Raw genomic sequence first — 13393 nt, 5'->3', positions numbered from 1 at the left:
AATTCACAGCGTTCCCGCATCGCACAAGTGTGACCCGGGACTTAACGACAGCAAACTGGCCCTTTGTTTAGAAAGTTTGGAGACAACTGTTGTAGACCCATGCAAATAGCAGCACTTTTATTGCCTTTTTTTTTTTCTTTGCCAATTTTGCTCCAAATTTTTTTTTTACCTTCTTACAGATGATCACTGCTGTATCGGCCTCTGTGTTGCCTCCCGACGGGGAGCATGCACGGTTTACATCACACACAGATTACAGAGAAATTAGAGGTCAGTCCAAAAGCTGGTGGGTGCAGCGGCACTCCAGTTCTCGGGAGAGGCTACCTTTGTCTGTGCCAGCTCTTTGCGCACATAGTGAAGTCCAGGAAGTATGCAGCACACGAGGGTGGCTCCAGGAAGAACCTGAAAGCAAGGAGACAGGGGAGAGGTAACTGTACACAGGAGGACATTCTAGTTCTCATTTTGCAGAAACAAGGGCATTGAGGACGAAATGCAAGAGCAATTATTGTAAATTTGTACATTATGCTTCAAAGGGTGGAATTAGCTTTTAACCGGTTGCCGACCGCTGCACGACGATATACGTCGGCAGTCAGCCCCGGCCAGGCAAAGTGACGTATATATACGTAGCTAGCCTGTCACTTGCTTGGGAGCCAATAGCTCCCACCCCGGCTCGTTCCCCAGCAAGTCCGTGCGTGTGACCGGCGGACCCTATGTCCGCCGGTCACTCGCCGATCGTCGGTGGAGAGGGAGAAAGGCAGGTGGCTGATGTAATCAAGCCGCCTGTCATTCTCCCCTGTGTAGAAACAGTGATCATACGGTTCTACTATGTAGGACCGTTGATCACTGTTCCTACACTTCAAGCCACAGCCAATCACAGTTAGAATCACGCCCCTAGGGACACACATATCCCCTCCCTCTCAAATAAAGTTAACCCCTTCACTACCAGTGTAATTTTACAGTAACAGTGCATATGTATAGCACTGATTACTGCAGTAATGTCACTGGTAACCCCAAAAGTGTCAAAAAAAAAAAAAAAAAAAAAAAAAAAAAAAAAAAAAAAAAAAATCGCAGATCGTCGCCATTATGCGTTAAAAAAAAAAAAAACACCAAAAATGACAGAAATCTTTCCCTAAGTTAGTAAACGCAATAACTTTTGCGCAAACCAATCAAAATACGCTTTTTGCAATTTTTTTTTACCAAGAATATGTAGCAGAAAACAAATTGGTCAAAAATGTTAAAAAATTTTGATTTTTACATTTTTTTGGGGGGGGGAATTTCATATAAAAAATTTGAAAAATATTGTTGTTTTTGCAAAATTTACGCTCTTTTTTTGTTTATAGCGCAAAAAGTAAAAATCGCACAGGTGATCAAATACCACCAAAAGAAAGCTCTGTTTGTGGGGAAAAAAGGACGTCAAATTTGTTTAGGTACAGCGTCACACGACCGCGCAATTGTCCGTTAAAGTCACGCAGTAAAAAAAAAGTCACGCAGTAAAAAAAAACAAAAAAACAAAAACCCTGGTCAGGAAGGGGGTACAATCTTCCGGGGCTTAAGTGGTTAACGCATTGACAAAGTTATATGAGAGTTAAAGCTGAATTCCTGGTATAGCAATTTTTATATCCAGCTTGGACCAATGTGTGTATGTGTATTACCATACCTGTGGGATCCCTCTAGAACACGTGTCAAACACAAGGCCCGTGGGCCAAATCCGGCCCTCTGGCCATTTCATGTGGCCCTCGCACCTTTCCTGCAGCTGCAGGAGAGCTCCAGCCCTCCTCCAGACCCTGTGCTTTCTGCTTTCCAGCACTGCCTCTAGCTTCTTCCCAGCAGCAGCACAAGGTGAGGGTGGTGCATTGTAATGTAAGGGAGGGTGGGGGATTTAATTTCTGATTGTTGGGAGGCTCCTGACGTCTTATGTAAGGGTAGGGTGTGCTCTGGACATTTAGTCTTACAGATACAACCGGCAGTTTTGAGGGCAATCCTATTGCTGGTGCAGCCCTCAATTAGATGGAGTTTGACACTCCTGCTCTAGAAGCTGGAAATCACTGTATAGGCACTGTTAAGGCTCCTCCAGTGACCTCCACTAGTTTAGGGGTTGGTGCCAAGCAGTTCCCCTGCTGCATTGTGAACACAGGAGGTTTCCTGCTTGGTACAGATCCTATTAGAATTTTTCCTCAATGAATGCAAATTATTGTCAGAATTGGATGAGGTGAAGCAGTAGAAGTGAAGGCGCTTCCATCTTCCCCTAGTCTTCTTTCCAGGTTCAGCTGATTGGCAGAGCCGGCAATGACGTCGCTGTTTACAGCATGGCTCTGAAGGAATGACCGTTCCTTCAGAGCATAGGTGCCAATGACACTACCGGCTGCATCTAAAGTAAATCTCTCCTAAACGGTGCAAGTTTAGGAGATATTTACGGTACCTATAGGTAAGTTTAGGATTACCCAGGGCTTGACAAACTCCAGGCGCCAGGTGACATTGGCGACTAGAATTAGCGGCCTGGCGCCTGGGTTACACTGCGGCAGGTATCTTGTCGCCAAATATCCTAAGTCTCCTGAGAAGTGCGGGAGTCTCCCGCATGCGAGCTGCGGCTCCCTGACACCCCGCAAGTGCCGCACTGGCATGCGGGAGACTCCCGCACCTCGCAGAAGACTTGGGATGTCTGGTGAAAGAACAGTGTCTGTCAGCTGTGAGAGAATGGAGCCGATGCTTCCTGTACAGTTCTGGCTCTGCCCTGTCACAGGTGGAGTGTTATCAAAGGCACTCTGCCTGTGACAGGAGAGATACAGGAAGCATCAGCTCCGCATGCTTCCTCCTGCGCAGCTCCGTGATCTCCGCAAGGGAGTACCAGCCAGCGGTGCCCCACAGCAGTAACCGCCAGCGGTGCCCCACAACATTAACCGCCAGCGGTGCCCCACAACATTAACCGCCAGCGGTGCCCCACAGCAGTAACCGCCAGCGGTGCCCCACAGCAGTAAGTCACATGTGCTAGGGGTGCAACTAGCCCCCAGCACATAACTGTAAATATCCCAGCACGTGCAGTGTTTCTGACTCCTCCCACCATCACCACTTCAAATCACTGAGGTGGTCATGGTGGTTGGGAGTATTCCTTTAATATCTCTCAGAAGAAGTAAACAAAGTACACAGGGGTTGAATGCCGGGCAACATCAGCCGGTTCATTAAAATTTGGCCGCCATTGGGCCCGTGTGTATGGCAGCCGATCCGACAGAAGCTGGTCATTCGCGAAAAAAAAAAAAACTGGCTCCTAACTTTTCTAGCTGGCTCCTAGATTTCAAGCAAATTTGTCAAGCCCTGGGATTACCTATAGGTGGAATTCATACATAGGAGTTTATTTCCACTTTAATCCAGTTTTTCCATGCACCTGTGGGGAAGCAGCAGAGTTTAGAGACCCGACGCTCAGCTCTCTTGTAATAGCAAAAAGATCGGCGAACTAGCCGCTGGATCGCTTCTACAAGCAGTGGGTGGGGACATTCCCTCCCCCACCCCTCTTTCGCAGGCTGTCCCATCCCACTGGGATACCTGATCGATCAGCCGGAACTTCCACAGGCTCATCATGGAGGTGGGCAAAGACCAGAAAAGCTTCTTCCGCCTTTATGATATAGGAAACCGGAAGCAATGAGCTTACATCACTTCTGGTTTCCCCAGATGTAAAGCACCCTTCGTCCCCCTGTGCAAAGGCGAACACACGTGTCGGTCCCACACATACGCAAACAGTGATCATCCCACATGTGAGGTATCACCACGAACGCCAGATCATCACTCAATATTTCTGGCACCAGACCTCCTGTGTAAATCTACAGTGGTAACCAGTAAAGGCTTTTAAGGCGTCACCTATGGATAGTAAAATTTACGTCATTTGTTGCCGTTGCACGGGCACGCGCAATTTTAAAGCGTGACATCTATTTACTCGGCGTAACATCTTTTATATTTTACCAAAACATTGGGTTAGGTATTGTGTTTTTTTTTTTTTTTTATTAAAAAAAGTGTACTTTAGAATGTAGTGCAGCCCATTGAAACTAAGGCCCCATTCACACCTGCGTTGCATGTACATGCGCATTTTTTCGCACTATTTTTGTGCGTTTGTTGTGCAGTAGCATAGGGTAGCCCATTCACTTGAAATGCACCAAAGTAGCTCCTGCATCCTTGTTATTGAGCTTCACTCGTTTTGTCACGCTGCTCCACCCACAGCCCTCCCTAATACACACCTGAGCCCCTCCCAATTCAGCGCTGTTCAGAGGAGCCTCGGCTGTCCTGGGTCCCTCTCGCCTCATTGACACAGCAGTGGCACCATTGGCTCCCAGTAATGATTAAGCACACAGTCAGTGTGTGAAACGCGTCTACCTTGTCACGATTGTCATATTTGGATGTCCAGTCAATAAATCTGGATTTTGATTCAACCTGGAGTGCTGCCAATTCCTTTTCTTTAATCAAGTTTTCACGGAGGCGAGCCGGGGCATGCACCTGTGTGAGTCATCAGGCAATTACACCACCTTGAGCAGTGAGTTCTTGTCTCTTCAATTGGGTCCCAGTGCTGTCAATCACAGCCAGTGAGCCAAGGTGTGTTATAGACACAAAGAGCGGGGCTCGGAAGCGATCACACACCAGCGCCCCTATAGCAAGTGGCTTGCTATTGGAGGCACTGGTCAAAGGTGGGTGGGGGGGGGGTGAGCCAGGAGCCCGGCGGGGGACACAGGGGGAAAAAAAAAAAAGGGATTGGGGCTGCTCTGTAAAAAACCATTACACAGAGCAGGGAAGTACAACACATTTATTTAAAATAAAAAAAACCCCAAAGCTTTAACCCCATCCAGATGAAGTAACACAAATATGTGGACTCGGCTTCAAGGGGTTGTACTGGAAGACTCCTGCAGCTAGAGGCATCACCCGGGTACCATTTTTTTTTTTTTTTTTTTAGAGCCGACAGTCAGCTTTCTTGTAATAACAACCGATGCGCCTAAGCAGCCACTTATTACGAGCATCGGGAGGAGACACCCCCCTTTCCCGCGGCTCATCCCACCGGGAGACCCGAGCGACCAGCTGGCACATCCGCCGGCTGGCCGAAGACCCGAACAAAGACGGATTCAGCTCTGATCGGGTCTCCAATGTAGTGACCAGGAAGCAATTTCATGACATCACTTCCGGGTACTGGAGCCTTAAAGGCATCAAATTTTAACCACTTTAAGACCGGAAGATTTTGCTGCTTAATGACCAGGCCCTATCTTGCGATTCGGCACTGCGTTACTTTAAGGGACAATTGCGCGGTCGTGCGACGCTGTACCCAAATAAAATTGACATCTATTTTATACCTACAAGTAGAGATTTATTTTGGTGGTATTTGATCACCTGTGCGATTTTTATTTTTTGCGCTATAAACAAAAAAAAAAAAAGAGCGACAGTTTTGAAAAAAAAAAAAAAACAATATTTTTCACATTCTGCTATATAACATTCCCAAAAAAAAAAAATTTTAAATCAAAATTTAACATTTTAGGCCAATTTGTTTTCTGCTACATAGTTTTGGTAAAAAAAAAAATGCAATAATAATTTTGATTGGTTTGCGCAAAAGTTATTGCGTTTACTAACTACAGGAAAGATTTATGTCATTTTTATTGTTTTTTTTTCCACTAGTAATGGCGGCGATCTGCGATTTTTTGCGGGACTGCGACATTGCGGCGGACAGATCGGACCCCTAACTGACATTTTTGACACTTTTGGGGGGACCAGTGACATTACTGCAGTAATCAGTGCTACAAACATGCACTGTTACTGTACTAATGACATTAGCAGGGAAGGGGTTAACAGTGTTGGTGATCAAGGGGTTAAATGCAAGCCTAGGGGAGTGATTCTAACTGTGGGGGGGTTGGGCTTGCCGTACATCTGCGGCGACTGGTAGGCAAGTGGCTAAAAAAATTACAGTTATCAAAACAGCCAAACTTGGCATTTGAATGCTTTTAACCACTTTACCGCTGCTCACTGTGCTGCTACTGCGGCACAGTGGTTCGTTATCGTCTGGCGACGATGTATTCAGTCACAGCAGGAGTCGGGCCAGGGGAGGAGAATCGAGTGTGGAGATCCACCCACTTGTGTAAACAGAGCGGGCGGATCTCCTAAGTGACAGGGAGTGACAGATTGCAGGGTTCAGCATAGCTGAACCTGCGATCTGTCCCTGTGTCACACAATCCCCTCCCCCCACACACGTCAGTAAGCACCAGGCATATATGATATATATATCCCTTGATCACCAATAAAATTAACCCCTTCCCTGCCAGTGTCATTATTACAGTAACAGTGCATATTTACAGCACTGATTACTGTAGAAATGTCACTGGTACCCCCAAAAGTGTCAAAAATGTCAGTCAGGGGTCCGATCTGTCCACCGCAATGTCACAGTCCCACAAAAAAAAAAAAAAAAACGCAGATCGCCGCCATTACTCGTTAAAAAAAAAAAAAACAATAAAAATGACATAAATTTACTGTAGTTAGTAGCTGCGATAACTTTTGCGCAAACCAATCAAAATACGCTTATTGCGATTTTTTTTACCAAAAATATGTAGCATAAAACAAATTGGCCTAAAATGTTAAAAAAATTTTGATTTTTACATTTTTTGGGGGGGGGGATTTCATATAAAAAAATGTGAAAAATATTGTTATTTTTTCAGAATTGTCGCTCTTTTTTTTTTTATAGCGCAAAAAGTAAAAATCGCACAGGCGATCAAATAACACCAAAAGAAAACTCTGTTTGTGGGGAAAAAAAGGCCGTCAATTTAATTTAGGTACAGCATCGCACGACCGCGCAATTGTCAGGTAAAGTAATGCAGTGCCGAATCGCAAAATATGGCCTGGTCAGGAATGGGGTAAAATCTTCCGATCTTAAAGCGATTAAAAATACGCTCATTGAGAATTTTTTTGTCAAAGACATGTAGCTAAATACATTTTGGCCTAAATATATGACAAAAATTTGAATATATTGGATATTTTTTAACTGTCAAAGTAGAAAAATATTGTTATTTTTTCGAAATTGTCGCATTTTTTAATTAATATCGCAAAAAATAAAAAGCGCAGAGATGATCAAATACCACCAAAAGAAAGCTCTGTTTGTGGGAAAAAAGGACGTAAATTTTGTTTGGGTACGACATTGCACGACCGCGCAATTGTCAGTTAAAGTCGCACAGTGCCGAATCGCAAAAAGTGGCCCGGACGTAAAGCAGGAAAATCCTCCGGTGGTAAAGTGGTTAAGTGCAGAGGAGGGATTTGGGGTCTTTTTGACCCCCGATCCCTCAATAAAGGAGTACCTGTCACTGTCTTTTACTGTCACAAGGGATGTTTACATTCCTTTTTCATACGTTTTTTTTTTTTGCGGGGAAATACGAGAAAAATAACCTTATAGTGTCAAGACCAAATGTAGTGCAGGAACACGCCGCCCTTGTTAGACGCACGCAGGCGCCATTAGAGGCTAATGGCAGCACAGTACCAAGCGGTTTAGCGCAGGTGCGCTTTTTACAAGGACGCACCTGCCAAACTATTTTGCACATTCGGCTTGTCAAAAATGGAAGGCGTAAAAAAACAAAACAAAACACGTGTTCCAGTGTGAACCGACCCTGAATGAACCCCCCCCCCCCCCCCCCCCCAAAAAAAAAAAAAAAAAAAAACTTTAGTTCTACTTTAACTAGATGTATAAAGACAAAACACAGACTGGCTGCCCCCCTACAGGCTGGAGGAACCCCCTCCCCATCCCAACTCTGATCCACATGGAGTCAGCACACCATAACATGGCTGTGAACTACTTCTCCCAGCATGCCTCGGCCAGCTACAGGCCCCTGAACCGATAAAACCCCGAACTGTCCCGTATACAGCCCCACTCACCTCTCCTCCCCTCCACTGATCAACTACACTCAGCCCGGGGACCTTCATACAGCAAACCAGCATCTGTGCAACACTAAACAGTGTCCCTCCCGGAAACAGACACCGCGATAAACAAGGTTCCGCGAAACACTGTAACCCCTTCACTGAACGCGTGCAGTGTCTAATGCTTTCCCCCATCTCTGACAGAACCTATTATAAAAATAAAAAGATGAAAGTACTTCCCCACATCAATGTACCCTTTCCTAGGTACAAGTCCCCTGATAGATCTGACTGACAGTAAACACTTGCTGTCCAGAACAAGTTTGACATTTTTCACATACATGTAAAAACCTGCTTTTTTTTTTTTTTTTTTGGGCTAAAATTCTATCTATCTATCTATCTATCTATCTATCTATCTATCTATCTATCTATCTATCTATCTATCTATCTATCTATCTATCTATCTATCTATCTATCTATCTATCTATCTATCTATCTATCTATCTATCTATCTATCTATCTATCTATCTATCTATCTATCTATCTATCTATCTATCTATCTATCTATCTATCTATCTATCTATCTATCTATCTATCTATCTATCTATCTATCTATCTATCTATCTATCTATCTATCTATCTATCTATCTATCTATCTATCTATCTATCTATCTATCTATCTATCTATCTATCTATCTATCTATCTATCTATCTATCTATCTATCCTAATCATCTCAGAACCTGAAGAATAAAATTGTGGATGTTGCAATCTTGTTTATGTATCTAATTTATCAAAAGCATTTTCTTTTTCCGGGAAAAAAAATACACTTAAGCCCCCGTTCACACTGGGGCGACGCTACTTCCCGGGGCGACCTGTGAAGTCGCGGTGCGACCTCGGAGCGGCCGGCACGGACTTCATATCATTGAAGTCTATGCAGGTCGCTCCGGGTCGCCCCAAAGAAGCTCCGGACCCTTTTTCTAAGTCGGAGCGACTTGTGTCGCTCCTATTAGAACGGGTCCACAGCTTCTCTGTGGAAGGCGACCTACCTACGGCAACCTGTCAGGCGACCAGGTCGCCTGACAGGTCGCCCCAGTGTGAACGGGCTCTTAACCACTTAAGCCCCGGAAGATTTGGCTGCTCAAAGACCAGGCCCTATTTTGCGATTCGGCACTGCGTGATTTTAACAGGCAGTTGCGCGGTCGTGCGACACTTTACCCAAATAAAATTTACGTCCTTTTTTTCCCACAAACAGAGCTTTCTTTTGGTGGTATTTGATCACCTGTGCGATTTTTATTTTTTATGCTATAAACAAAAAAATAGCGACAATTTTGAAAAAATAACAATATTTTTCATATTTTTTTATATGAAATTCTCAAAAAAAAATACACATATATATATATATATATATATATATATATATATATATATATATAAATCAAAATGTTTTAACATTTTCGGCCAATTTGTTTTCTGCTACATATTTTTGGTTAAAAAAAATTGCAATAAGCGTATTTTGATTGGTTTGCGCAAAAGTTATTGCGTTTACTAACTAAGGGAAAGATTTATGTAATTTTTATGGTTTTTCTTTTTAACTAGTAATGGCGGCGATCTGCGTTTTTTTTTTTTTTTTGCAGGACTGCGACATTGCTTGCGGTGGACAGATCGGACCCCTGACTGACATTTTTGACACTTTTTGGGGGACCAGTGACATTACTGCAGTAATAAGTGCTATAAATATACACTGGTACTGTAAAAATGACACTGGCCGGGAAGGGGTTAACTTTATTGGTGATCAAGGGGTTAAGTGTGTCCCTAGGGGCGTGATTCTAACTGTTAGTGTGGCCAGTGAAGTAATCACAGAGACATACGATCCTACATAGCAGGATCGCATAGCCTCTGTCATTACTTCAGGGAGAATAACAGACGGATGTGTTTACATCAGCCGTCTGTCTTTCTCCCTCTCCTGCGGGAGATCGCGAGTGGCCGGCGGACATCGGAGCCGCCGGTCACATCCGCTGGCTAGGCAGGGAATGAGCAGGCGCACTCGTCGGTCGGCAAGTTGTTAATGACAAGGCCATTTTTAGGAATTTGGCATGCGTGACTTTACCTGGTGATTGCGCAGTCATGCAATGCTGTACCCAAACAACATTTATGTCCTCCCCCCCACAAATAGGGATTTTTTTTTGGGGTGGTATTTTGATCACCTCTGCCGTGTTTTTTTTTTCTTTCTTTTTTTTGCGATACAAACGAAAATAGACCGGAAATTTTAAGAAAAAATAAAATTTTCTACTTTTTCTTATAAAAAATATCCAATAAACTCAATTTCCTGACAGACTCCATGGCAGTATACGTTCGGGTAACCCCGCCTCCTCTCCTACCCTATAGGACCCCACTCCCATAAATCTTTGCTCCCTTTCAGCATCCGTGTTCCTTTTTTGATCTCCTCAAGCACACGATGCGTTCTTACCAATGGGGTCCTATATCTACTGGATGTCAGGGATCGGCTCGGCATGGAGCCTCCGCTAAGCCCTTGCTCTTAGCAGGGTATGGAGGGGGCAATCAAAGAAACCTTTTGCTGGAGCATTTGGTCCTGGCCGAGAAAGCCCAGCTGCTGCGGGTGGCCTGGTATTGCCCGAAAAGTCCGGTGTTGCACCTGCCTGGCCCGTGGTAAGTCCCGTGTCAAAGGTGACCTGTGTATTCGTATGTTACATTCCTTCCAAAGCAGCCTTCCCTGTCTGCCCCTCTTTCTATCTGGCGGATTGTGGACCTTCCCCTCCATTTTATTCATGTATACATTTACTTGGACATTGCCCCCTCCTTCAGCGTTCATTGTGTATTATCCTTACCAGAAGCATTTTCTCTTCTCCTGCCGGGTCTGGCAGCGGCCGCTGCTTTTGGGTTGCACGGTTGGTCTGCGCATGCGCAGTCAGGTCCGATTCTGAGAGTTGGTGGTGCATGCGCAGTACAGATGGTGTGACGTCACTCGTGCATGCGCGGTACGCACGGAAGTCCATGAGGTGGCATATTTAAAATTTCTAGTGCCTGGAAGCTGGTGGGAATGTCTGCAGTGGCATTACAGCTTCCCCAAGCTCCAGGACTTCTGCCCCAAGGTAAGAGAGTCCTGGGGATGTTCCCCCTCTCACCCCCCTCCCCCCGCTCATGCGATATGCGACGTTAAGCAGCTTTTGCTTTTCCTCTTCTCTCCAGTTCCTTATGTCAGTCGAGATGGAATGGTCTCCACCCCCCTGTGGCCAGCCCTCTCATGGCAGGTATCCTTGGGGTAGATAGGGGGAGGGGAGGCTAAGGTTCTTCTGTTCCTATGTTTTCTGTCACTTCTTCCAGGTCCGATCCGCAGCACAGTGCACGCAGAGAAGATCGGCATTCCAAATCGCAACACCGGCACTCCTCCTCCAGGTCCAGACGCAGATCCCCTCCCAGCCCAGGGCGCGAGGGCCAGGCCTCTCCATCCAGATCTCACGGCCACTCCAAGCTCCCTCGCGAAAGGAAATGCTGGGGATGCGGGCTGCAGGTTCTGGACGGGATGTCCCTCTGCAATCGCTGTTACGCCCTAGCGACTGGCGAAAGGGAAAGCTCGGACCAACACCTGGAAGCTGTGGTGCGTAGGTTTCTCAAGGACTCCCTACCTGAATTCAACCACCCAGGTACATCCATGGGTTCGCCACGCTGGCCTGAGAGAGAGGATCAGGGTCAGGACCTCTTTAAATCGTCTAAGCCAAGCGGCCCTTCCATTTTACCTTCGGATTCTGACTCTGAGACGGACGGACCCTTGTCTAGGGTTTGACTTTGGTCTTGTTTCCCCCTTGGTAAAGACCGTAAGGGAAGCTCTTGACTGGACGGACCCAGCAGTTTCTCCTCCTACACAGAAAAAATTCTTCAAACAGCTGAGTAAGGAACGTTTGAACTTTCCGTTCTTAGGGGAGTTGGGCGGGATTATCACTGAAGAGTGGAGCAAGGTGGAGAGGAAGAACTCCATGCTCTCCAAGATGTCAAAACTCTATCCATTCAAACAGGAAGACGTTAATCATTCTGGTGGATGCAGTGGATATGAGGCTCGTCATAACACGTGACCCTCCCTCTGGAAGATACGGTGTCCTTCAAGGACCCCTTGGAAAGAGGAATCGATTCTGACCTCAGACGGGCCTATCTCACAGCGGGCATGGCCTGCAAGCCAGCCTTAGCTCTGGCTACAGTGTCAAAAGCTATGGAGGTCTGGATCGACGGCCTCGATGAGACCCTCAGAGGGGTCTCGGGGAAGCAGCAAGGAGCCCCCCAATTCAGGAGCTGAAGATGGCCGGGAGAGGCATCTATTGACATCATCTGCCTTCTAGCCCGAGTTATGTTATCTTCCGTCACTGCTAAGCGTGCCCTTTGGCTCCGGCCCTGGGTAACTGACGCTGCGTCCAAGCAAGTATGGTGCCGGATCCCCTTTGAGGGTTCTTCCCTCTTTGGGAACAAGCTGGACGCAGCCATAACTCGGGCAATGGGTTGTAGGCCTGGCTTTCTTCCCCAGGACAGATGCCTAGGTGCCCAGAAGCGGGCCCCTCCATGGAAGCAAAACGCGGATCGTGCTAGGGACGCGCGTAGCTATAAACCCGGCAAAAGCTTTGGAAGAAGTTGGAAGTCCAGGCAGTCCTCTTTTTTATAGAAAGCCTCCAAAAGAAATTAGTCTGGTGATCGGAAGGCTACTAAGTCTTTTTGAGATTGGGGCCGCCCGGGCATGCCAAGTGGGAGCTTGTTTGCTCCGCTTTCGGAGTGTCTGGGCGGCCTCAATTCAAGACCCCTGGGTCCTCAGCACGGTCTCTCGGGGACACTCCTGGATCTTCAGTAGCACCCCTAGGCTCAGATTCCTTCCCACGTCTCTTCATTCTTCAACAGAAAAAAGACAGACTCTCCTTTCTTATGTAGAATCTCTGGTGGTCCAGGAGTTTGTAGTTCCAGTCCAGGAAATCGAAAAGGGACAGGGAGTTTATTCACCCCTCTTCATGGTTCAGAAAAAGAACGGCACCTGGAGGCCTGTAATAGACCTTATGCACCTCAACAAGTTCATACGCAGAGAAAAATTCAAGATGGAATCCCTGTTCACGATCCAGCATTCAGTTCAGCCGGGAGATTGGCTAGCGTCTTTAGATCTGAAAGACTTTCATGTCCCAGTTGCAAAGGAGTTCCAGCAGTTCCTCCGCTTCGCCATCGGACGGGCCCGCCTTCAAGTTCACCTGTCACCACTTCTGGCTTTCAACGTCGCCTCGTACATTTTCAAAAGTCTTGTTGGCAGTGGTGGCCCTTATCAGGGTCAAGGGCATCCGATTACATCACTATCTGGACGACTTGCTCCTCCTGTCTCAGGACAGGTCTCAGCTTCTCGAACACTTGAATCAAGTAATCTCTGTTCTCCAGGAGTTTGGGTGGATCCTGAACTTCGAGAAAAGTCACTTGGTACCCAAACAATCTCTCGTTTTCCCAGGGGCACATTTCAATACAGTGGAAAGCACCATCTCCTTGCCCGAAGAGAAAATCCCAGTG

The 13393-nt window shown here is 46.2% G+C and overlaps 1 protein-coding gene across 2 annotated transcripts in view; it reads right to left on the bottom strand.

Annotated features, from left to right (window-relative positions):
* Window positions 1-395, bottom strand: part of INTS14 (integrator complex subunit 14) — a 42505-nt gene extending 42110 nt beyond the window's left edge. For both annotated transcript variants that reach the window (XM_082255110.1, XM_082255111.1), the window contains exon 1: window positions 170-395. The gene's annotated coding sequence lies outside the window, so the exon portion shown is untranslated. The remainder of the gene's footprint in view (window positions 1-169) is intronic.
* Window positions 396-13393: the final 12998 nt, after the last annotated feature.

The sequence above is a fragment of the Pelophylax lessonae genome (assembly GCF_965119305.1).
Source record: "Pelophylax lessonae genome assembly, chromosome: 4".
NCBI lineage: Eukaryota > Metazoa > Chordata > Amphibia > Anura > Ranidae > Pelophylax > Pelophylax lessonae.
The sequence above is the reverse complement of the archived record's forward strand: the minus strand, read 5'-3'. Positions and strand labels throughout refer to the sequence as shown.